The sequence below is a fragment of the Cavia porcellus genome, unplaced genomic scaffold, assembly GCF_034190915.1.
Source record: "Cavia porcellus strain 051 isolate PalLab524CR breed Dunkin Hartley unplaced genomic scaffold, mCavPor4.1 scaffold_21, whole genome shotgun sequence".
Taxonomy (NCBI): Eukaryota; Metazoa; Chordata; class Mammalia; order Rodentia; family Caviidae; genus Cavia; species Cavia porcellus.
In genome coordinates, this window is record NW_026947504.1 from 14,865,895 (window position 1) to 14,889,410 (window position 23,516).

Sequence of the window (23,516 nt, forward strand, 5' to 3'; positions counted from 1 at the left end):
ACAGACACCCTTCCAAAATCACATGAAATCTGTGGAAACAATAGGAACAGACAGGGTAAGAAGAAATATTTGAAGCCTTCTGTAGCAATACTTACAGTAAGTGCATTCTCACCTCTTTGTGAGGCTTTCTCGCAGAAAATTGTTTTGCCAATACCAGTTAGTGGTGAGAGGAGGAGGGAATATTTTAAAGCTAGGAATTGAACATTTCACTCCATTACTTCCTCATCCATCTTCATTTACACAACGCAACCACAAAAGCACCCAGCACACCCTCCGCTCACTCTGGCAGAAATCAGGGTCATGGGTATGAATGTTGAAAAGCAAAAACAGGACGGCCGCACACTTCCCTTCAAGGACAGACACTTCCCATCTCCTTTCTGAAGTAAATGCCTGAGCAGTTCCCTTGTCAGGAATGCCAAAGATTGAAATAAATTGTCTTTAATTATGCTGAGTTCATATATCTGAGTGATTCTAGCTAGGATGCCTTCAAGGAACATGGCTAAGGAAGGAGAGGGGCCATCGTGGAAGGAACTGTCAGCACTGCCGAGCACCAAAAGTAAACCACATTCCAAATAATAATACTGTGCACAATTAAGGTAGTGGTACATTTTACATTGAATGTTTTTAGCCAGGAATGGTGTCATGGAGCTGACTCAGATTTTTAAAAAATAAGATTCGTTTGATAAACAGCAACAGTATTTGCTGAACTTTGTTGAACATTCGCCAGGTACCTGGGTACTAATTCTTGGGACTTTCCACACATCAAATTATCTGAAGCAGTCCAAAACTCTTTTTATTTATGAGGAAATTAATAGTAAAAAAATAGTGAAATGTATAGGTACAATGGGATTCTTGTTTATTAATTAATGTCAGACTGGGTGATTCCAATCGACTGCTAGTCCATAAAGTGTAAAGGCAAGGAAAAGTCTCGCAAGTTAAAAAAGCATTAAAAAATAAAACTATAAAGAATTATCAGGCTAACATTAGGAGCTAACAATCAAATACAGAGAACTCCTGGGGGGCTTTTGTGTGTGGTCTTTGCTGTTCCAGGAGAGATAACTAAGAGACCAACACGAGTTCTTGACACTCTCATGGGCCCTAGATGGGAAAGGGAGATATGCTTGCTCTAGGTTTGGATTGCAGAGTGCCGTATTCTAAAGGGAAAGGGAAAGTATAAGTAAATAAATGCTTAAAAGACTGCCTCTTGACTGTAACTCATCTGAGTTACCTGGAATATCTCAGATCTATGTTTAGATGAAGGTAATTTCAGATGCTATTCCACAGTCCTGTCCATGTCAATATAAAATGGACTTCTTGGCGGGGGATGGGCCAAACTATTTCTGTTATTACTTCTTTCAGTATGCAGTCAAAAGTCATCAAACACAGGAGACAGGACCGCATGAATAAGCACGTAATAGAACCAGGAGACAACAGACACATAAATACTTCAAACATTGTAATAAATATAAAAGTCTTATAAAACACTATCCTTCCTTAATTCAGAGATAAAAGAAAACCTTGATATTTTAAAAATAATATGAAAATGTGAAAAGCTTGACAAGAGTGCAATAGTTACTTCTATTGCCAAGACAAAATACCTAACATACACAGCATAAAGGAAAAAGTGTGCGTGTGTGTGTGTGTGTGTGTGTGTGTGTGCGCGCGCGTGTGCGTGTATTACACTAAAAGATGTGTGCAAACACTAGGGGAAAAGAAAAAATACTAGATGTGTGCAAGTTAATGGCCATCACACTGAGCAACGCTTATAATTCTAGAGCCTTTGGGGTAGGAACTTGTACTAATCTCATGATGTCTCAATTAAATTTAGTATTAAAACATGTATACAAGTTTTTCTTTTCCTAAAGTGTGTATACTTTTTTGGTGTTTGCTTGTTTGGTGCTGGAGATTGAACTCAGAGCCTTGGCGATGAAGTATATCTTCAATCCTTTAAAATTTTTTTTATTTGCAGACAGGGTATCTCTACCTCCTACATTTTCTAAGCTGAGTTTGAACTTGTGATCTTGCTGCCTCTGACACTCACAGTGTGGGGTTTACAGACATCTATCACTACATCTGACTAAGGAGGAAAGATTTATGTTGACTTATGGTGTCAGAGATTCCAGTTCAGGGTTAGCAGGCTCCAAGGAAAAATATCATGAAGCAAACGCACATCAGATGAAAGATGCTTAATTTATGAAGGTCAGGAAGCAGAGAGGGCAAGGAAGAGCCAGCGAGGAATGAGACAGAAACAGTCTGTTCCTTTCAAGTCACAAGCCCAGTGACTGCCTCATCCAATTAGGCACCACCTTCCAATAAACCTAGGAAGTTATGAATTCATCAATAAATTAATCCACTTGATAACAGTAGGGCCCTCATGGTCCACTCAGTTCCTCATTTTCCAATTTGCCACTGGCAAGCGAGTTTTCAACTTTGAGCCTTTTGAGGCGCTTTCTGGATTCCAACAGTAACAAGGAGATAGGGGACAAACAAAACAGAAATAAACCTGAAACCAAGTAAGTTTAGAAGAGTAGGAAAATCAGGGAATGAAAGACATGTCAAGAGCAAAGAGAAACCAAAAGATGGAAATGATTCAAGATTCAAAAAATGATAAAAGACACAACATGAAATCTGCTGCACATTCAACAGGGTCATCGAGGGATCCGAGAGACAAAATGAAGTCAGTGCAATACCTGAAGACGTAATTGCTTATTTTTTTCTATAATTGATGAAACAGACAAATCCACAAGTTCAAGAACTAGCTATCTTCAAGATTCAGTGACAAAGAGCAAATAAAATCTTGTACACTGTGACAGGAAAAGAGCAGGGTAGCCTACAGGTGACCAATTAAACTGACTGCTGACTTTTTGACAGCAACATAAGAACCAAAAGTTATTCAGTGATATTTTGAATATGTTGAAAGACAGTAACTGCTAATTAGATACCTGTTTGCAATTAAAGCCCTTCAAGGTCAAAGGTAAAACGAAGACATTTCCGATGCATACTAAAGAAATTTATAAAGGGTAAGCTTCAGATAGAAGCAAACAACACAGGAAAAAATAAGAAGCAGAAAAAGCAACAAATACCTGGGAAGATATAAATGAACATTTATTATTTTAAAATTTTGAATATTTCTTATTATAATTCACAGATTTACTAGCGTTAATTCTATAATTTGAGAAGAATGAATATGGTTTTAAGGATTAGGAGGAAGATACATGTAAATGTATATATTAAAGTCTGGGCATTGATAGAAAAGAATAATAATTATTGGGATTAATGCTAACAAATGAAGAGTCTATAACTTCTAAATTAGTAAAAGTAAGTAACTGAGTAATTAAAAATTTTGCTACTGGGCAGGTGAAGAAGCTCAGTGATACAGTACATGCCCAGCATGTGCAAATAATGGCCCTGAATACATAAAGAAATAATCATTACCTATTGATCCAAAAGAAGTCAAGAAAAAGGTGAAAAAATATAGAACTGTTTGGGTAAACAGAAACTCTTCAAAAAGGTAGCATATTTAAACCAAATTATCAGTAACTACATTAAAGTTGGATGAAATAAACACATCAGTTAAAAGGGAAAAACAGCATTCTGGAAAAAAAAAAGTTCTCCAAAGAGTTTATTATATAAAGATACAAAATACTTAAGACATATGTATGTACATTTATGTTACTATATTATACATATTTACATACATCATAAAAACAAGATTTAAAGAAATCTGTAGCATGTGAATAATACCAGAAAAACAGATGTTATTAACTATAAAAGAAATAATTTAATAATAATAAAATTACCCCAAGGAATCTATATCATGTCTGAGTTGTATATATCTATTAATATAACAACAAGAACATAAAACAAAAGGCAATCAAATTATGAAGAGGAAAAATCTAATCATTGTAGAAGCTTTTTAAAAAAATTATTCTCTGAGTAATAGGTAGCCCCTAGAGACATCTGGTAATGTTATTATTTTAGAATCCCATTTCTCCTATATGAAAGCATGTGTGAAAATAGGTATTACTTTCTTAATTTCCCCCCCAAGTTTTGGATCTTTTTGGAAGCAGTCACCTAGAGATGATAAATATATTTTAAAAAATGACAGCTCACACTACTTCCTTTCAACAAATACCTATTATCTGTTGAGCGTCTATATATCTTGTATTTTCAAAAGCCATTTACAATACAAAATTATGGCAGAGCCCGTAACTGGATAAGCTCTAAAGAGTTCTCTGTGTCGATAATGCTAAAAAAAATCAGCTGGTTGTGTCTGCACTAGCTCCTCAGCTTTGCTGCAAATGGTTCTTCTTAGTACTTTCTTTGTGCTTGCAGTTTTCAGCCTGATGGTTTTATAGTTACCCGTGCAGTGTGTTAAGGATGCAGCTATATCTTGTGATCACAGGTTCAGGGTCTGCCTCCTTGCTCTTTTTAGTTATTTCCTCTCTCTTCCGCTCTGCTCTCCTAGCTTCTCTCCCTCTGTCTTTGGGTTTCGGATTATGTGTGTTGCGCACTGGAGGTTGCCCATAGCTTTTCCTGAGTGCCCCTCTCCATCACCTTCCAGACATCCACACTCCTGAGGACCTGTGCTCCAGAGCACAATGGGTGGAAATTGTTTTCCCTTTTTCTGGTGGTTGTTGTTTCCATTTTTTTTCTCACAAGGAGTGAAGAGTACTTGATCTGAGATTTTTAAATACATAACCAGTTCCTGAAAAGTATAGCTAATAAATGGATAATATAAAATTGGATGTCAGTCATAGGCTGAAACAGAAGTGAAATGAAGAACCTAAATCTACTGAAGCTTTTGTTGTTTTATCTGGTGAAACAAGATTATTTATAATCTTCTGCTCTCTTGACATGAAATAACTTAATAAAAAATTAAATGTAGAGCCAGATGAGATAATCACTGTACTCTGGGAGGCTGTGGCAGGAGGACTTGAAGGTTGATCCCAGACTGGGCAATTTAAGGAGAGCCTGTCTCAAAATGAAAAATAAAATGAGGGCTGGAGATGTAGCTCAGTGTGGAGGGTCTGAGTTCAATCTCCAGTATCACCAAAGTAAAGGCAGAAAATAGTCATGGTTCATTTCTATTTGCGTTCTCTTTTCTTTTCTCAATATCCCCATTTCATGCTGCTATTGTGGAGTATGCAGTACTTTTAGAAAACTGAATTACTTACACAGCACTAGCAAAGCAATTCTAGGAGGAAAAAATAAGACTGTCACGTGATCAATTGCACTTTGAATTTTGAAAAGTTTAGCCATATATAGTTAGCACTATATTGTAACTAAAGGAAGTAGTGCAGGTTTTAAAATAAAACCAATACATGTGCATTTCATTTGGATTAATCTTTCTAAGGTAACTGCACTTTACATCCTGTGAAGCTCTTCATAATATCAGACTGAGTGAAAGATCATCACATAGCCTACATTATCAGCCACACAAAATTCAGGTCAGTGTGCTTGAATATGTTAATTTACATGACATTTATTATCTTAGCATCATATAAATATTTTATAAAGTGGTATATATTATTATGATTTTTATGATTTTAGCTCTATTTTCTAGCTTGCATTGTTTTATTTTGTTTTGTTTGTAACAGGGTTTCACTATGAAATCCTGACTGGGTTTCACTTCACGATGTAGCTTAGGTTGAACTGAAACTTGCAATCTTCTTATCTCAGCTTTCCGAGCACTGGGCTCATAGTCATGCAATACCATGCCTGGTCTAGCTTATATAAATCAGTTTTTAAAGTTTTATACTCTGTACTTAATCTATGAATAAAGATTTCATCTTTAGAGAATACAATTCAACTCCACAAATTAACAGACTCCTACATATTTTAACTGGAAGATTTTCACACTAATACAGAGATAACATGAAATAACTCTCCCAAAAAATTGTATGTTTTTTTTTTTAAAATGCTCAAATAATATAGCCAAGAAGTTTACGAAAATGACTGTAACTTCTAGGTCGTGTGCTGTATTACAATTTTTCCTTTGGGCTGCTAACATTGAGCTTAGACAACACCAGGGGATGAAGGTTGCTCAGTAATCAAACGAAGAACTTATTTCTTCCTGATTCCCCATGCCTAATCACAGACATTTGTTTTTGTTTGCTTGTTTGTTTTGCTACTTAGGCATTTTATTTTTGTCTGGACTCAGACTTGGACGTAGAAGCTCTGAGAGAGGAAAACCTGCGTCTCTTGGCAATTTGCTCCTGGCATTTTTCTTTAGCGTCCTTCATTCTCTTGGCCAGAAGTTTAGCGTATTCTGCAACCTCTTTATTTTCTTAGTATGCTGCTTCTTCCAGAGCCATCTGGCAGCATTTGTGTTGGAGGACATGTGGTGTAACAAGACGCTGAATCTTGGGGCTTCAATCCTGGGTTTCTTACCATGTTTAAGGGCTTTCTGACAGCATACTGGTAGACTTCACTTTCTTTACAGAGATTAAAAGGTTTACAGATTCTACTGACTCAATGGGGTCCCGTAGCTGAGGCACAGTTGTATCAGTCAATCCAGGAATATCCTCCTCCCACCCTTTTTTTTTTTTTTTTGCAATAACCAAGTTGAGAAAGCACAGATTGTCATCTGCAGTGCAACGTGGAGAGATTGATGCTTTCTCTCTCCGGTTCTCCTTGGTCTGTCACAGGAATGCCCCTTGCTCAGTAGCAAGCAAAATGGGCTATGAGCCAAGATGACCTGCTTCATGGAGGAACCTTGTTTGTTGTTCCTACCGCTGATGCAGACCACATGACCCTGCCATTCCTCACCTAGAGTCAGCAGCAACTTCTGTGGCCACAGGCGAACGTGTGAAGTTACTGGAGCAGCTGGCTGGGAAGATGTTCACCTTCATCTGGAAGCAACTGATCTCCCTCGACAAAGGCACCACAAAGAGGCCCAGCTTTCGCTTAGCCCAGCTCAAATGGTGCTTTCATAGACGTTTCTTTTGAAAAATGGAAAATTATTGACTGAATGCAGTCAAAAGTTGATACTCTTGCTTAATGTTCACAAGCTGAATCTTTCTTGCTCATTTCTTTTTCAACCAGTTATTTTTAGCAAGTACCCTTCTGTGTTGTATATCATCCATCATGCAGTCTGTATCAACCACCACTCGACATTACAGGAAAGACTACCACGTGACTTAAAAAAATACTCTTTCTGTCTTATCCACCAGATATCATCAATATGTAGCTGTCTCTTTGCAGCAGCTCAGGAAATGTAATCCCCTAAACAGTAACTCTTAAAAAAAAAAAATCGCTAACGATCAGAAACCCTACAGGAGAGACACATAGCACACTTGGAAGATACTGTGCTAAGATGACCTAATGCTTTTGCAATGCCTATGAAAATGCATTTTTATAACTCCAAATTAAACCCCAGTATCAAGAAGATGCTATTCATTATAAAGAACAATTCACTTAAGCAGATACTTCACTGAGGGCCAGCTACACTGCAGGATGGTACGGCTGCAGACATAAGCAAGAAGCTAATTAAACCACGCTTTTACTCATAAATTATTTTTGGATACTTCATGTTTTTCAAGCACTGCTGTGTTTTACCTGGAGGCTGTGCAATGCAGGGTGGTGCTTATTTACCAAATTATAGACCATCTGGTCACAACGATGGCCCACGTAAACATGTCAAATATACATTTGCTGGCACTTCTATTTTTATGAATATCCTCATTTGCTTATCACACCTGCAGCTTGAGGCAAGGTGTTGTACAGCAGTAACTTTTTATGTCTTTCTTGTTCCCGTTCAGTAATAACATCGAAAAATCAAATATCTAATATGCTGTGAATTTATTGTGCTGAGCGTTGCCCCTTAAAAGTCAAAAGTTTTACAAGGTAAGGACTGTAACTCAGAGGCTTGAGAAGCACCCGACTCTCCTCTTTCCTGTGCTGCTGCTGGGGTGTGGGGGTGTCACACTCCTCCCCCTGATTTCCCTTCACTTCCTCATAGTTCCCTGAAAAAGAACTGGCACAGCTTCCTCACTGTCCTCGGTTACCCTTAAGGTTACTTTATTGCTGGCTGGGCCACTCAAACATGAAGAGCAACTCAGCATCAGCTACGATGCTGCTCCCCACTCCTGGTACTCCAGAGGCTCCTCCTCAGGAAGAAGCACTGGGGAGTACACCTCTAATATGGCAAAGATCAGGGAGCGACGAAGGTCCATTACTGACATCCTCAACCTCACTGAATCCCTATAACCAACAAAGGTACTCTTCATGAAGATTCCCCAGTTTTGACACGCCATTTTTCACAGAGATGTGACAGCTGTCAATCAAACAGCTTGCATATCCCAGTGTTCTGCCTAGGGCCATTATGACAGCTCTGGCTGTCCTGGATGCCTGCACTTACTCCAGGAGATATCTGTCCTGATTGAATTTCAACTGATCAGTAGAATTAATTTTGAACCAATCAGTAGCCTCAGATCAAAGGCTTGAGTTTCGATCCACTTGATCAATCAGCAGGCCTGAACATGGACCAGTTACAGGCCCATAGCTGCTATCTAAGCTGAATTCCCCTCACATTTCCTGTGTTGGTCTAAAAGTCCCTCTGATATGCCAAATCTTTGGGCTACAGCAGAGACCCAATTCAAGTAACACATTGTTCTGATGGCCCTGTAAATTGGTTCATGATTTATTTCTTGGGTATTATGGGCTCAGCAAATACTATAAATCTGCTGAGAATTCTTATCCTGAGTAGTGTGAAGCATTCGTTTTAAAAGAAGGACTATAAACACTCAGGGCTCTAAAGCCAAATCATAACGTTCTCCAGAGACCAGTAGCCTATGAAGTTCAGCCATAGAGACAAATAACTGCCAGGGTCAACAAATGGCTTCCACCACAGCCAGTGTCAAATGGCAAAAGCTGGCAGCAGCAGAGACCAGCATCCATCAGAGTCCTCTAATGGCATTTGGCATTACCTAGCACCAACTGTTCAAACATTGATTCACTGTTCTGATAAATAGAGAGACAGGAAGAAAGAAAGCAATGAAAGGAGGAAGGAAGGAAACAAGGAAGGAACAAAGAAAAGAGAAATTTCCACACTGAATGTCAGGTTGTCGCTGAACTAAGAGTTGGCTGACTCAGTTTTAGTCATAGATGTAGAACTTTTGACCAATTTATTTACCACTTCCACGCTGTTTGATTTATGAAGTCATACCTCCATGCATGTCTAGCTCAGCTCCTTATTTCTTGAGGCTATTAAGATGAGAAGGTACTCGAGGCAGTACTTTGCAAACCAAAAGAAGACGCTCCAGTGACATCACTAAAAACAGGTTAGCAGGGCAGGAAAATCACTAAGCAATACACCTCTAAAATGGTATAATTTCAAAAGGTTAAGGCAGTGTTAGATGCTGTCAGGCAAAGCTGCATTTCATGAAATATTTATTCCCTGAAAGAACTTCTGAACAAAGCAGAGGAAAGAAGAATTTAAGGGCAACAGGGAGTCATGATTAAGGAAGCAGATGTGAGGTCCGCTATGGCTACTTTGAAACCCACTCAGTTATTTCATTATCTACAAGATTGTAGTCTGGGCTCCAAAGTTTTTCCTAGCACTTCTTTTAGCAAAGAACTCTGCTAAATTAGATTAAGAAACCCTCCTCTCTCAATATCGTGCAAACCTCAATATCTGATTTTTTCATCCTCCATGAGCTATATGATCACCTTAGCCTGTCTTTGGTTAAAATTCTGCCAAAGCTGTATTCAGAGTTGAACCTAATCTTTCTCCTCCTGTATGGCCCCACTGCAGTGGTCCCTACACTATCATGATGATCCTGAATAAAGTCTTCTTTGTCAAGTAAGAAGAATGAATAATGCTTTCTATAACAGAAGAGTGCAAGTAACATTGAGAGACTGAAATAAAATTAAATAGGTAGAAAACAAGAGTGAGGTTCCCAGGGCAGATACATAAATGTCACATGACATGGAAGCAGGAATCGTGTTGATTCCGTTTTGAATGGACCAGGAAAGAGTGGTCAGTGAGGCCAGGAAGATCTAATTTGACCATCAAAACATTGCTTAGAAGTTTTAGAAAAATAAATTATCTTTACCAAAGAAAGTTTTAGTAAAACATTTTAGTAAAAAATTTATCTTTACCAAAAAAAGTTTTAGTGAAAGAAGGCATGCTTTGGGACACGTGAGATAATTTAGACCTTTTAGTACAGCAAGTGTGATATTCCAGGTCACTCAGGATGGATGTATTTGACATCTACTGTCTTGTGTAACATTTAACAATGTTTTAAACGTTTTCAGGCGTAGACAGCCAATGAAAAATAGTTTCTGTATTCCTGAATGCTTCAGCATACAGGGGGACTATTTGGCTGGGTTCTAGATGAGGGTTTTAAAGAACTTGTGAAAGCAGTACTTCCTCAAATAATATGCACTTATGTACATGGCCTCTTAAATCCACGGTCATGTTTACCTAGGAAAAAGAGCTTCAGAATTAGAGCTTTATGAATGCAGTCATTCCCTTTTCTTCTCCCACCTAGAATACTGTTCCCTGAAATAATTCCAACAATAGTTCTGACAAGTAGGCCACCTACATTTCAAAGCAGTTGTGTTTTGAGACTCCAGTGATTGGGGAGAGATTCGAAATTAGCCATTCTGGTGTCAGAATAGAAACCTGACATTAGCATATTTATTTACACATCATCTGTTCTGCAGCTTTATTTTGAGTATTGGATATTCAAGAGATAAGAATCTGAGTCTCAGAGAAACAAAAGACTTGGCACCTCAATTAGGATTGATGTGTTGGACATGCAAAGTATCACTACAGAAACTCTTGGAACATGATGGATCATGTGTGTTTTAAAAACCAAATATTGCCAAACAGTTGTAAGTTAAATTCTACTCTTTATAGATGAGCTCCTTCCTGTCCCTAAGGTTTTTTTTTTTTTTTTTTTCTCTAAAATGGTAACTGATACATATTACTAGTTTGGACCTCCAAGTTCCTTCCACTGTAGTCTATGTTTAATGAATTATTCTCCAGACTTTTCATTGACTCTATATGATGAAGTTTTGATTAAAAGGCAACTAAGTGATCAGGTTATATGACTCCATCCACGTATTTCCCATAAAAACCAGTGCTACGCTACAAAAAAGACCAGTGCTTCGCTAACTGCCATGTTTGTGCTCTTCCCTATCTGGTTGGACTAATTCTTAATGTTCTCTGTCACCATATATTTATGGGGTTGCTGCTAATTATCAACATAGAAAATAATTGTAAAATGTTGATTGTGCTAGAATTTGCATACAGCTATGTATTTTTGTGTGTGTCAATGGTAGATATAGAAGGAAACAGGGATTACTGTGTTCTTTTGAATAATAATAATTGATATAAAATTCTAATATGAACATTAGTAATTTGTGGTTTAGGTCCAGAATGTCAGCCAAGACTCCTGTGCAGAGGTAGGGCTTTTTGGAAGGTAATTGGATCATGAAAACATTGTGCTCATCGGTAGAGTTATCTATTAATGGATTGGCAGCTGCCTGTGCTGTTAGGACAGTGGTGGTGAACCTGTAGCATGCATGCAGCTGTTTGTTGTCCCTGAAAGCTCTGAAGGGTTTGCCATCATCATGTCAGGAGGTGGGCCCTGGTACAGGTGAGACACTGGCGGTGTGACCTGGGAGTTAATCTCTCTTCCCAGCTTCTCTGCTCATGCTCTGCTTCCCAGTCACCATGATGGGAGAGGCTTTTCTCTGCCCAGGTCCTTCCAACCTGCTCCTTCTGCCTTGGAGCCAGCAAACTACAGACTGAAACTGTGATCCAAAATAAACTGATACTCCTTTAAACTGTGGATGTCAGGTATTGTGTCTCAGCAACAAAGAAAATGACTATGATAAGGAATAATAATGATTGTTTACTAAAGATTTACCAGGGCTTGGGTGTCTTACCTACATCAGCTCATTAATCCTTGCAAAAACCCAATGCATTGTCACTTCTGATATTTGTATAAGGAGACTGAGGCCTACAGAGGCTAAGCAGTTTGCCCAATGTCAGATAATTAGAAAATTTTCATAAGATCAGGATCGAGTCCCAGCTTGGATTACGATGTTTCTCTTTTATAGTTTGAAGTTTCGGAACCATCTAATATCTACCTGCCACTCGATCTTGTTATTATATTAGAATTCTCTATACCTGGCATCTTTAAGGAAATTTCTAAAATTAAGATCTGTATGATACTTATAAAATTTTAAGTTGCTAAGAAATTGCCTTTGCAAAAGTATCTGCAATTAAACCATGGTTTAAGTGAGGGTTTTTAAAAATCTATTAAACTTTGAGGCTCATGAGGAGATCCTTGGTATAAATTATTTTGTTTCCCTCCATGGACACAAGAGTTGACACCTAGTTGTTAACACACAATGCTTATTGAATAAATGCAGATAAAAGTGTAATTACTCCTGATAATGTATGTGATGGTAGCTCAGAGATAGAAAAGTTGAAATGGCCAACTTCATTTCATGATGAGACATCATCTACAAGACTGAAAATAAATACAGAATGATTTTCTTTGAGTGTTTATGCTGTTACTCCAGTGCTTAATTCTGACTCTTCCAAATTAGTCCTTTGTGCTAGTGTTTTCAATCCTCCTTCTTATACCCTTTTGTTTTCCCGTTTACTCTCCAGAAACTTCCGCAACCTTCCATTTACAAGTGCTGTTTCAGCAACATTGTGTGCAAGGTTATTGACAAAACTGATTCCTTTCCAAGAAGCAAAGCAGATATTGATTTGGAGGTACAAACTACATGCAGATCATAACACACTGTTAATAAGCTGCTCTCTGTTTCTAATGGGTGTGAACAGAGTGTGATTTATCTTCCGTGTGAAGAGCGGGATGGAGGGGAGCCCTGAAGGCCCATGTCGGGTATCTGTAAAGGAAGCAAATATTCTGCAGCAGGGAACAATGCAAACCACTCATGTGGGTAATTTTAAAACTTTTTTGTTAATTTTATTGGTACATTTTAAATATACATAAGATCACATTCATCACAAGGTGTTTGTATTTATGCAAAACAGATCTTGATTCTTTTTTCCTCCAACTATTCCCATCTTCAACCTCTGTTACCCACCTTATTTACAAAAGCTTTTTTTTTAATGAGAGGATATGCAAGGGTCAGAACAAAATACTCCAAAAGGAGGAATTTTGTGGATAAAAGCATATGCAGGGTTGAGAGGAGTCCCTTAACAAGAGTTCCTCTGAGATCCTTGGGACCTGTGAGCCTATTTCAATGTGTCTTTCTCCTGCCAGGCCATTTAAGCACTGGCTCTGCTGACAGTATGACCAGGGCCAAATTACTGAAACTATAATAGTTCCTGTGTTTGAAAGAAGTGGATGGTGTTAAACTCAAATCAGACAATTTACAGAATATGAAAGTGATTTTCAAATAAACTGCAAATGTTGCTTATTATTACAAGCATCATCTTCCAGAAGTTTCCACCAGTTGAATGACTAATGCTTTGTTGATGACATAGCTTTGGTTAATACTTGGATGATCCAATAGTCTGATTATTTGGCATGGCATGAGATGCTGTGTAGCTATTGTACTTTCTAGAAAAATTTCTTGTTGGTAACTGAGCATTGATTCTCTTTCTAGAAAGAATAAAGCCAGCACAGAAGCCTAGAATGAGAACTGGTTTGGAAGTCAGGAGTTTGAGAGTTCTGTCCTCAGGTTTTTTTTGTTTTTGTTTTTGTTTTTTTGTCTTTTTCCTTTTTATCGGTACCAGGGATCGAACTGACAACTGCCTGCTTGCAAGGCAGACGCTTATGCCGCTGAGCTAAATCCCCAGCCCCCTGTCCTCAGTTTGGAATCCAATTTCTTACCACTTTGAGAAAGTCAGTGCACATTAAATGACGGATTGCCTAAAAACAAAAAACAAAAAACATAAAACAAACAAACAAAAAAAAACACCCACTCTTTTTGATCTTCACTCTTTAAACTGTCTTTAGAAACACATAGTAAGCTGCTTCCCATCTGCAATTCTCAAAAGATAGTATTTTCTAATGCACTTAATTTCCTTAGTAATTAAAATAGAAATGTATCTCAAACATTACCAAAAATATTCTAGGAAGATGAATCCATTTGATGAAAAAATATCAACTATTGAGAAGTTTTCTTAGAATTCACTTAATCAAAATCCTAGATTTTAAGAGTTTATGATATTTAGTATTTGTAAGTATTTTTGACATAAATTTTATGAATCCCATAATTTCAGGCATGGAGCTACTCCTCAAACAGCGCAAGAAGTCCATGGAGGAGCGTCTCAGGATGCACACAAACATTCATGGGTATATAGGTCAAACTCTGAGGTTCTATTTCTTGTGTAAAACACATACCTGCACATACAGAGAAAGCATAAAGTCCTTTGCAAGAAACATCGGCTTTGGTGGCATTTTCTCTGCCCCCACAGCCCTTTCCTTGTTGGGGTTGCAACTTCAGAGGAGTTGGAAACTGAGAAAAAGACAAGGATACACCACCACCCCCATTACACACACACACACAGAGTCAAGTTCAGATGTGTGACCATTCTCTGAAACTAGACAGTCTAGTTTCTGAATCAAGATTCATAATGTAAAGAGATCACATAGAGAGATGATCTAATGTCTAATTACAGCATCACAATTAAATGCGTTAAAAAATACTATCTTTTGAGAACTGCAGATGTGAAGCAGATTATTATGTTTTTCTAAAGGCAATTTAAAGAGAGAAGGTTGAGAAAAAGTGTTATTTTATAGGTATGTCCAATGACCAGAGACATTACAGGCCCTGTCAATTTCCAACCCTACATATAGTACATACATTTGAAAGAGTACAATGGAAAAGTAAAGTGTTTTGATCCCTGTCGCATAACTGCTTGTTCAGCATAACTGCTAATGAAGATAAGCAGTTCTTTCTGTCTTTTAATCAATTGGGGAATCTTACTCGCTGGACACCTTATTCACATAATTGTGTGTTACTTTCATCTGAGTCCCACATCTAGTCTGCCAGTGTGGCCTTAACCAGATGCTACCATGAGTAAGGAGGGCTTGCAACACACACGCCAGCATAATGTCCTGCATGAGAAAGTAACATGGGAAGTAGCAATGTAGGCAACAGTAGGGCGAATGTCTAATTACAGCATCACAATTCAAAAACAAGCCTGGGGGATTCAGCTCAGTGGCACAGCGACTGGCAAGCATGAAGTCATGAGTTCAAGCCCCTGTACAACAACAGAAAAAAAATTCAAAAGCAGATATGAAGAAGAAACTGTGGACTGATTGCCAACATGTACATAACAAACATTTATTTAGTGCCAACACAGCGAAGCCAGTCTGCACATTGCTAAAGGGTAAGAACCTGTGACACATAAATCTGGTTGTCGTCTTGTTGCTAAACGACCAGCCTCTTTCAATAAATTTATTTTTTCTGCCTGCTTACAGAGAGCCATCCCCTGGCTAGAATTTGGTGGCCATCCTGATAAACCTGCATTGCTGTGCCAGGACCGTACCCACTGATGCTCTGCGTATCTGCATTCCCATGAATATCTGGAAAATTTAGCAGTAGCATGAAGTGGTCACAGTCATCCTGAAACCATTGTCTTGCTTGTTCTTTTTTTAATCTCCCTGATGTTCTCTGGCAGGATAAAAGCTGTGGCTAAGGGTCCAGTGTCAGGTTTTGTCTCCATGATCAGTGCTTAGCACAATGATTGGCACTTAAGATTATGTTTTTTTTTTTTTATTTAAAGAAAAAAAAGAAAGGAAATTAAAAAAAAGCAATAAAAGGCTACAAATAATACAGAATTTTAAGAAAAAAAATACAGTAAGAAATCACTAGTTAATAGGTCAAATATTGTCATCTTAGAAACAGTTGCCCACATTATAAAATTAAAGCATATAAAGTGGACATTCATACAGTGAGATTGCAGACACTTCCATTCAATAATCCAACAAAAGCTCAGTAATATGGTTTTCCATCCTATACACTCAAACCTACATGCAGTTATATCCCTTAGACCACCTTCCTTTCCTCTCTTTTTTACAATAACAATTACAGTTTTTGGGTTTTATTACTCCCACAGTTCTTATTATTTTTTTTGAAGAGAATAAAACCAAACGTGACTAAACAAAGCAGAGTCAGAACAGAAGGATGGGCATAGTACATGATGCAAAAATAGAATACCAGGTGATCAAAAATGGTTACCATTGTGCCTCTTGCTATTTTTAAAAAGAGTTGCCTATATCATCAGGTATAATAGAATTGATCAAAACAGTACAGAACAAGACCAATAAAACCTACACTAGGGATCTTACAGGACTTCAAAAGAAGATAATAGTCAAACCATAATAGGCATCATAGTAAATCTTATTGCCTTCAAAGTGGTTGCCTATACCCTCAAACTTGATATTATCAAACAAAATAATATAGTAAAATCAGACAGAACAAGATGGGGAGAGCAATATTGGGGTTCAAATCACGTTAACAGGAAAACAAAAAAGTTACTATAATATATCACGCTATTTTTAAATTTAGTGTTCCTTTAATTGAAAAAAAATAAGAAAAATAGATTAACTTAAAAAAGGACGGAGATTGAGATAAAAAAGGACATTATAACAGAACAACACAGGTCAGAACCGAACAATTTAAGCAACTTAGATTATGTTTGATCAATGATAGCTAGGGGGAAAATGTCTTATTATCATTTTATGTCTTAGTAACATCTTAAACTTCATATGTAGGGTTGGCAAGGTGTGATACTAGGTCCAAAATGAGCTGTGGCCTTCTATGGAACAGTATTTTAATTTGATCATAAATCTCTAGTGTTGGAAGGCCCCTGAGAGGATTTATCACTGTGTCCTGGACAGTATGCTAGACATCTAAATTCTAATCATAGGATGAAGTTGATCGATGCATTTGTCTTTTCCCTTCAGGTATATTATACACACACTCTGCTGCAAAAGCCATGATTAACTAAAATACCAACTTGACCAGTTAAATTCAGTGTTAGAATACTGCTTCATGAAAAAAAATTTATCTTAAACACTAAAACAGTTTCATTAATTCTCCAAATATAAATCAAAACATTTGCACAGAATATATTTTCATAGTCTACAGATAGCTATATTGTAAAAACTTATATCTACTTTTCCAAAAGTACATTTTTAGCTTCAAAATTTGATTTTAGTACAAACATATGTGGCATTTGTATGTATATTCTTTTGAATTACATTACTTTATAAAGTTTTCTAAATGAACAAATATAACATTTAATATATAAAATGTTAAAGATTGTGTCTTCCCTAGAAACAAAGAACTGTGCTCACTTCCTTGATTCATTCATTAAAAGAATAAGAAATTGTTCTTTTACTTTGTATCATTCATAGAAAGTTGGGTAATGTATGTGGAAACCAGCAGTGGACAATACTCATTGCAGATTTTAACTGAAGAAAAAATAGTTTTTCTTCAGCAAAACACAGGAGAATGTTTTCTTTCTAATTCCAAGAAAAGCCTGTGAACTATAATTAAGTATTGGACTCATGGTACTAGTTTAGGATCAATGGTCATTACAGTCAATACCTGAGCCTAAATAAAGCCTGGGTATCGGTATCAGCAAAACTGCTGAGAAGAAACAACACCCAAGATGCACTCCATGTGCTGCTCGGCATCACCAACTCTTAACAATGGAGGGACACGTATATTAGTGTGGGCCAAATTCTAAAATGCTTATCTCAGGATTTTACTTAAAAATACACACAGAAACTATACTAAAAGACAGCAATGAGGCCACTATAAAACCACGCAACTCAATGTGTATGGCTGTTCGATAGTGTTTTATATGTGATCTTCTGTCACTGTTCCCAATGACCACTATGACAGATATTGACAGGTACATAACATGCATACGTATAATTTTACTTATTAGTAAATTTGTGTGACACTTTAGCAGTGTTATGATGTGGCCCTTGAGATAATCCGAAACATCCTTTACAGGTTAAAACCTGGTCATGTTAAGGACTCTGAGGCTTGATTACAGTATAAGCAGGAAGCTGGGAAGGCTTCCTGTCCAATCTGGCCTTCTAGGATTACACTATCTAATATTTTACCTCATTTTCACTGAACTCTTCTCTGGCAAGAAACAGGTTGTTTTTATTCTTTCCTTCCTTCATAAATATTCAGGAAACATTTACGCAGCCTGTACTATGTGCCAGGTCTAGGGGAAACAAATGATGGAATTTGGCAACAATGGAGTTTGCAATTATGTACAGAAAGGCAACAACTAAAAATAAGTATTCAGTGCGGCAGGTGACAGGTGTTTAATAGAAAAATAAAATGGAATAAGGGGATAGAGATATGGGGGTTAATTTATGCAGCAGGGTCAAGAAAGGAAAATGCAGGGCTGAATAAATGCGCATTGTATACATGAATAAGAGCAGCTGTGCATAGTCCTACGTTTGCTGTTAGCTGGTCTCTACAGGAATGAGGCCCAGCAGGTTTCCCTTTTAACTTACTGAGTTGTTTAACACCCTTCCACTGTTTGAGTGTTAGTGACATATTAGTTACTGAAATATGAGTATTAATTACTTAGAAAAATGTCTAGCACAATGCTGGTACATAGTAGATAATGCTTAAGACTTGACTTACAGCTTTGAAAACCTGAAATAGGGCTGGATTTTCACCTTATTGTCTAGAATTCCACACACTGTTTCCCAACCTGCAACGCTTGACTTTCTCCCCATGAGAAATCCTTCAAATTGTCATCAGAGTCACAATCAATTATGAGTACTTACCATGACAAAGAAATACATGGCTATATATTTTTTGGATTGTGGTCTTATGAATCTTCACACTGGACTGAGGAAAGTACTCTTCTTTTTCTTTCTTTTGGATAAAGAGAACATGCTCAGTGAGATTACCCACCCCACTCTGTATCACACAGATTGCAGCAGGCAGGATAGGCTTGGAGCCAAGTAATCAGCCTGCAGCAAAGCCCCCACTCGTCACCACTCTCAGCGTATTGTCTAAACAAACCTATTCCCCATTCAATCTGAAATAACTTGAATTCACAAGGATGGCTAACCTGCTAAATATACAAAATTCACTGATGGTACTTGAATAACAGTACGTAAATGGATGTGTATGTGTGAAGGAAAAATCTTTTCATTATAATCTGTGTGTCCTTCTTAAGATGCAGCCATGAGACTTTGACCACTGAGGAAATTTATAGCCCTGAGATTTTAAAAATATCGTCGGTGTATTTTGGAAAGAGGTAAAGGTTAAGACTGAAATCTGGATCAGTCATTGATCCTTATTTATGCCACTATCCAGAAAATAAGTCACAGCCAGGTGACCTGAACAGACAGTGCAATGTATTCTGTTTTTATTAGAGAATGTTCCTTAGCACCTAATATCTTAACAAATGTCAGAAACCTGCCCATTGGATTTGTCTCCCTTCTCCTGTCACTTAGTCTAGGGCAGTGAGGAGAAGGAGGTTAGAGCTTTCAGGGATACAAACATGCCCCATGTATGCTACCACTGGTCTAGGAGATTAGATTCAACGTGGCTTCTGTTTTCTTGTGAGTTCTCTGAAGCTACCAGAAGGCCCTTGAAGACCCTTGCCTTTTAACGATATTCTCCAAAAGGCTCAGCCTTGAAAAGCAGAATTGAAAATTATGGTCTTCTACAGAGCGTGACACTTTTCCAAAATTCAATCCAATTGAATACATTTAAAAACAACTTTCCTTCTTTCCTGATAGCATTGAGCACACTCCCCCCCCCACCTAGTGCTTTGTCTCTCAAATATAAAAAAATAAATTGACCAGATCAATTTTGGTTTGATTCCAAAGGCTGGCTAAAGAGTACCCCGGATTGCTACTGAAACGTTTTCCCAGCTATGCTTGGCAGAAGAAAAATATGGCATGTCAGGCCATATTTGATATTGGCTGTGGCATTTTATGATAAGGAACCACCAGGTTCAATCTTGACCCTTTGACATCATTAAGAACATGCCCATATTATTAAACGTTCAATAGATTTTGCTGTTAATAAGTGGGTTACTAAAGCTTTCAAAGACCAAGCGGGGTTTAGATCATTTTCTTTTTCGAAGTTCTAGTTGTATTAAAAATGAATAAAAATTCAAAACAATTTTCCAGAAGCTGTTATTATTTTAAACCTACTAAAGTCATTCATACTGTTTGAAATCACAAAGGGCTACACAAAAATAATTATAATATTTATTATATGAAATTATTCATAGTTCACTATAGGCTGCAGTGATGTCGTGCAATGGCACAAAGATGTAAGGGTTTAAAGTGGCTGGTAAATGTCTTTGAATCCTGCTAATAGTATTTCTGTCTTTGTACATGGGTCCTAACGTGGACACAGCATCATCATTTAAATAGAAGTAAGATGTTCTTTGAAAATGAGGTCTATCTTCGGCTCCTACTACGGGTTCTATAAGCTTCCAATGAGTGCTACTTGAACAGGAGGTCCCGTGACAAAACACAGACAGACAAATCTCAGGGGAGAAGAGATTTGCACCAACCCACTAGCAAAATGTCCTAAAGGCAGCAGCACATCAACAAAACACTAACTGGTACAGAAAGATGGAAGATGAAACTGTCTTCAAATAATTTGGACAACTCAAGACTATAAAATTCTCAACATACAGGTTATGCTGTATTCTGTTTGATTTACCACTCCTTGTTTTATTAACAGAAAATGACATTGTAAATTGCAGGTCTTTGTCATCTCTGTGTCATCACAATAATACCCTGATATTAGATCATTACTGAGGCCAACTCATGTGCCCTTAGGGTCCACCTAGAAGCATCAGAACATTTAACCTTCTCTAATCACAGCTGACCACCATGAAAGCTTTGGCTCTAAAGATTTGAGGAGTAAGCCTGTCTGTTTCTATTCTCTTTTATTGCTAGTGATTATACTTCTCACATCTGTAATTGAGTCTACAAATAATAGACTCTCTTCTGATCTATACTTTTTTATCTACTGGGAGTTCAAAGGCTAATGGATCAATTTTGTTGTCTACATCTTTTAAGAAAAGACACAAATCATTTAGCAGTGATGTTATTATACATAAAGGATATAAGTCATAAATTTTAGTGCCTGACTTTAGGGAACTTATTTTTGTATGTGTGGTTATTTAGATCCTCTCTGAATCTGAGATTATTCACTAACAACAGTGTGGAAAATATTGTATAAAATTTTGGTGATGATTAATGTATTTAGCAAGATGTAGTGATACATTTCTCAAATCCTAGCACTTTAGAAAGCTAAGGCAGGATGTTAACTAGTAGAGAAACATTGGAGTCCAGTCTGAGAAACTTAACGAGAACTTGTTCTCCTCAAAAAGTATTTATATAGTACATTAGAAATAGATGTCAAATTATGGGTCATTATAGACAGATATTTTTAATCATTCCTGATTGTTACGTTCAAGATAGATGAAGTTGTTAGAGAAATGAATGCTGAGGAAATTATATCAAAATTTGAAATTCTGGAAGTACAGGATCTACTTGGGACAATCTAAAAGTAAATGCATGGTCAGAAATCAGTAGACTTTTGTATGCATCAGACTCATTCAATAGGAAATGGTATACACTCTTGGGACTCCACTGAGCAACTAAGTTTTTCTGACAATAAGAATTGACCAGAATTTAAGAACTGCTTAATGATCTTTCATTCAGAAAAACCTAGTAGATGCATCTAAAGCTCATCTAGAAAAAATCCTGGTGACAAAAACTGTACCCAAGGGCCGGAGGTATAGCTCAGCAGCACAGCACCTGCCTGGCAAGTGTAATGTCCTCAGTTTGACTCCTGGTACCAAAAATAAATAAATAAATAGTATCCAAAGAAAAATAGAAAATGGTTGTTATACATAAATATGAGAGTCGATGTAAATACAGTAAATACATGCATCAATAAAAATAAAAAGTAAAATATAATGCAGACATCTTTGTAATGTCCTCTACATATATATAACTTTTGTTATGGAAAACAATCAAGAAATATTAACTAGTTCCATTATTGTAAAATTAAATACTGTACTCATGAAATATCAATTATAAGCTTTGCATTTTCTTCTAAGCTATCTTCATTCATTAGTATAAAAAATACACTTTCGTAGCTATTGTTCAGAAATTCCCCAAACGGTCATTTAAAACATTACTACTTTTCACATATGTAGTTTTGTGATGTGGTGACCTAATAGTCCATTGCTTGCTTTATTAAATTTGATTAGTGATTCCTACATCTTTAAATGTTTGAGCCATTTATTTATTTATTTATTTTTGTTAATAAGAAAATGAAATCAGTATGTTAAGGCAAAAGGTTGAACTTTCCTTCTAAAAGTTCTCATTCAAGACCAGCCCTCCATGCAGAAAAAGCCATCTGGTGTCCAGCATTGATGGACAACCAGCTAGTACTGAATCATGGGATGTGAAAAAGAGACCATATAAACACGAACATGACCCTGCTTTCCCACGTGCCAAAATGCTTACACTTTACCCATCATAGTCACTAGGACTTTTTTCTAAGCACAAGAGTTTTTAAAACGTTGGTAGTGCTGCAGGGAAACCAGAGAAGGCTGACCAGCATCAGCACGGGCCTTTCAGCAGAGTGCAATCAAGCACAGGAAAAAGAGTGGCTCTCATTCTTCAGGTACAGATAAAGACTAGAAATCATGACACACACAAATGTCCCCGCTAGTAAAAATGTTTAAAGCATGAGTTCTAATGAGCCAAAGTTTCCAGCTAGAGAGCACTGCTTAAAACACCAGACTCAGCTGGCCTGAAAATGTGAAAATTCTAGCAATAACCATGTAGGATTACCAGAGATGTCAGTAAACAGAAAACAAGACTGATTTTCTGTTCAGATGCAGCCCCCGGGCCATTAGGTCTGCCTCAAGACTTCACATACATTACGTGAGTGAATTTAGTAGTCTCTCCTAGTCTTCCTCTTTTCTAGACTTTGTGTCCTGCAAGCTGTCTTCAAGTTGCCGGGAGCACCTCTTTGTACTCCAAATCCGTGACCCCCTCTCACCAGTTCCTTATACCGCCCCAGAGTTTAACGACAGTCTGTCTTTTTCAGGTGCATTGTCTCAGACCCCTTCCTCACGCTGGCTTCCAGCCTAACTGAACTCTCATTGTTTCCTGTAGATATCTCTGTATCTTTGAGTAAACTACTTACTCTGTGTGGATTATCTGCATGTAAAAATTCTCTGTCTTTGCCTGCTGACATACATTCTTCCAGATGGATTTCATAGGCGACCTTTAATTGGTGGCCATTTTCCCATATCTTATTATTTGTAACAATGATTATGACATTTATTGAATGCTACCATTGCCCTGAGCCTTCTGGTGAAGGTTTCACACTATCTAGAAGAGCACTGCACATTGTTAAGGAATACAAAATGCCAGGCTGCAGATCCTGGCTCTACCACTTACTGACTGTATGAATTTGAGAATTCATGTTCTGAAAGCTTTCATATCCTCATGTGTGAAAGAGGGATAATGACA

At 37.3% G+C, this 23,516-nt stretch overlaps 1 protein-coding gene and 1 pseudogene across 4 annotated transcripts in view; both read right to left on the minus strand.

The window, feature by feature from the left end:
* The window catches only part of Jakmip2 (janus kinase and microtubule interacting protein 2), a 163,088-nt gene that overhangs the window by 94,495 nt on the left and 45,077 nt on the right, over positions 1 to 23,516 (minus strand). The gene's annotated exons all lie outside the window — the stretch shown is intronic.
* Positions 5,153 to 6,854, minus strand: LOC100732699 (small ribosomal subunit protein eS6-like; annotated as a pseudogene).